The 3526-nt window shown below is 34.9% G+C and overlaps 1 pseudogene; it reads right to left on the bottom strand.

The window, feature by feature from the left end:
* Positions 1-594: 594 nt before the first annotated feature.
* Positions 595-3025, bottom strand: LOC111309877 (S-adenosyl-methionine 4-1-methyl-2-pyrrolidinyl-3-oxobutanic acid methyltransferase-like; annotated as a pseudogene).
* Positions 3026-3526: the final 501 nt, after the last annotated feature.

Here is a 3526-nt window from a genome sequence, read left to right as displayed (position 1 = left end):
ACATGTATAGAAAATTCTCACTAATTCAAGAGAGAATTAAGTTAAGAATATCATAATTATTCGTAATCATATTGCAATAGTATCTTAATTTTTAATATCCTTATTTATGATTATTATATTAACACCCTTCAAATTCAAAGTTATATTGTAGATGTTAGTTTGAATTCGTTATTTGAAATCGATTAAAAAAATGTGTTTTTGGTAAGAATATCAACTGTTTAATTCAAAGAAGACCAAAACCATGAGATGAATAATTCTTTGTGTAACATAATGGCGTACGAAATAGCAATTAATCTCAATATACTTGATGTGATCCTAAAATATATCGTTACTACCATTTGAAAAACACTTTTCACTTTTCTTTTTTTTTTTTTCCTGTACAAATCATATTCATTGTTGATTTCTTCAAACTGTAATTAGATGTTTTTTTTTTTTTTTCAATGTTACTGTTCATAACAGGTGACAGGTAAAGATTCTTTTGTTATATTGTGAATAAGGCAATTGTGCTACATGCACAAAGCAGACTACATATATAGAATCTCAACCATATCTTTGGTCGAGCCAAAGCTTCTGATCAACGGCCATCCATTTTTTTCATTTTCTTATCATTGAAATGACTACATTAACATACTTTGTCTTCTCCTTGGATAGATGCTCAGCCACATGTTCTGCATATTTGGTGAACAAATTGTCAATTACGGTCTCTCCAAAATGATTAGTGAGCATGGGTTCTGTAACAGCTCGTATGCAATTCGCAACATTTTGGCCAATCCTATACTTGTTGAATACAAAGTTTTTATTGCTATCATCGTCTTCATGGTCCCAATTGACTTCAAAAATTTCAAGCTTATCAAGATCAAAGGATCCCTCTTTTTCGATAATGTCCCATACTTCTTTATAGGGATTATAGTAAGGCATATTGAATGAATTCAAATCACTCTCTTCTATTTGTCCCTGCTAACACAATTATTTATTTGTTTTATACTTTTAATGAAAAGGAAAGAAAAGTAAAACATTTTAAGAGATTGTATGTATATATTTTAAATTGTCGGAGACTGAACTATGATTATTGAAATTAGGAATGCGACATTTTATTTTAATAAATCATACGGCTGTTGACAGTACTATATATATAGATTCAAGAGAAAATAATTAACCTCGGCTACCAAATCAGAGAGTGATTTGGCTAACAACTCCCATAAGTAACAACAATCTTCGCTTGTGGGATCTGCAACGGTTCTTCCAACCAAAGTAAGAAACATTCGCCCTCCCGATATGATTTCTTCGGAACGTAAGCGTAGAAAATTGGAGAAGTCCTTTTGAAACTGCTCAGAATAAGCTTTGAGTACGTCTGGAGGGCTTGATTTTGCCATGTATATGTTCCTTTTATTATTCTCAAGCCCTACTGGGATCTAATAAAAATGACTTAGAGTTAATAAGACCATTCTTGCAAGTTAAATTTTGAAAAGAAAAATCTGCTAATAAAGTAAACTTAAATGTGTGAAAGTGTTCCATATATATATATATATATATATACTCTTCTTATAATTTCAACTGTGAACCCAACTAATTAAAATGTGATCAAAGCATCATCTATGGAAATGTGATCACATTTTGGTATATAGGAATAACATGACTACAACAATGGCCAACAATCATGTGGATTATTGGTAGTCTGAACTTTCAGTAATCAGAGACAACCTAAAAAACTATAACAATGAGCAATAATGGTTGTTCTAACATCATATTAAATTTAGAACAGATATCCAACTTGAAATCAATTGGCAATAAGTGAAATATTTTTACTTTTAGAATACCAACTGATGGTTAGTTCAAAAGAGATGATAACCTCGGAGAGCCAATGAACACTGTAAGAGGAATTTATAAAATGCATGCTTTTTCGGGAAAGAGTCTCCCATAAAAGGAACCAAGTACTCCTGCTATGAAACAAAGCCCCAAATGCATATCTCTATTTTCTTCATTCAGCCTAGAGTAGAAACCAGTAACAGACCTAAAAATTGTATTGAAATCATTCCCTGGAAGATCATTGAGAAACACTTGAAACTCAGGTGATTTCTTGAGTCCTTGTTGGCAGCATATTGATTGAACGGTGTTGATAACTTGGGATATCAAGAAGAAGGTGTTGGGACCTGAAGCACAACCCAAATCTGCTATCTTACTGCAAGTTGGAAGAGCCTTGTTGAACATATCTTTGATGGTATCCTCTATGATTGGCCTTGTTTTCAATAGTATAGTTTTCTGAAAAGAAATTGAACTTGTTAGGTTCAAGGTTACAAATGATTAAACAAACATTAACTATGTGAGAAGAGGAAGAGATACTTGTAGAAGGGAATTGTTGGCATAGATAGTTTCTTGATCTCCACCATTCATGCAAAGAACAGTATTTGCCATAGCCATATTTCTTCTTCTCAGCTTCCTTTCGATTAACTTTGTTCCTTTTGGAGTTTTCTACCTAGATTATATATAGCACTTAAAAGTGAAAATGAGCTTGGTACTAGCTAGTAGCTACTACCTAGGGATTTTTCTATGTAAACTAATGTTGATCGAAGGTAGTGGTAGGCATGTGGATTCAACTTGTTTAATTTGTAGACAGCTATGTTGAAATGAAGCATGAAGGAAGAGTGGTAGAGAGAAATGGGGTAGCTGCCAGGATGAAATCGGAAAAGAGAGAACAGAGGCGCTGCTGAAAGGGAGAGTGAAGGAAAGGTAAATGAGACTAAGAAATGTTTAGGGTTTTCTATATACATATATATATACACACGAAAACATGAATTACCAGGTTTAGGATATATATATACACACGAAAACATGAATTACCAGGTTTAGGACTACGTTGGACGGTTGGTAACGGGCAAAGCATTAGACTATGGCATGACAGATGGGCACTAACCTCAAGTAATTTCAGGGCACATGGGCAAGGGAACAACATGGACAGAGACTGCAGTGTGGCAGACCTAATAAACCGATTTACGATGAGCTGGAAATTTGATGTTATCCAAAGCATGTTCACAAAGAATGATGCAAAAGCTGTATGTGCAAACCTTGTAAGTAGTGTGGGGTCACCGGTCACCTGACAGGCAAGTATGGCATTTTGATAACCAGGGAGTTTACATGTTGCAAAGCGGATATAAACTACTGTGTACCGAAGATGAGGTTAACAGCCTCTGTAGGTAGCGTGGGGAGAATACCAGCAAGAGTTTATGGAGGAAGATCTGGAGTGCCCAACAAAATAAAAGCCCTGGTTTGATGTGGCTATCATGGCGTACTGCCAACCATGCAAAACCTTCAAAAGAAAGGTATTGATGTTGCTATTTTATGCTCAAGGTGCGGGAGTGAACTGGAGACGGTGTTCCATGATCTAAGGATGTGTCCAAAGGCAGATGAAGCATGGAGGACGCTGAATATTGATAATGGGCCAGAAAGTAATTCAACTGAATCGAAACAAGTAATCACAGGTAGAATGTGATTGCTTGAAGGAGGAGGTCAAACAAGTAAAGATCTTGTT

Source organism: Durio zibethinus, chromosome 19 (genome assembly GCF_047325235.1).
Source record: "Durio zibethinus cultivar Kanyao isolate XHJ-2024 chromosome 19, ASM4732523v1, whole genome shotgun sequence".
NCBI lineage: Eukaryota > Viridiplantae > Streptophyta > Magnoliopsida > Malvales > Malvaceae > Durio > Durio zibethinus.
Note: the sequence above shows the minus strand (reverse complement) of the source record. Positions and strands in the feature narration are given on the sequence as shown.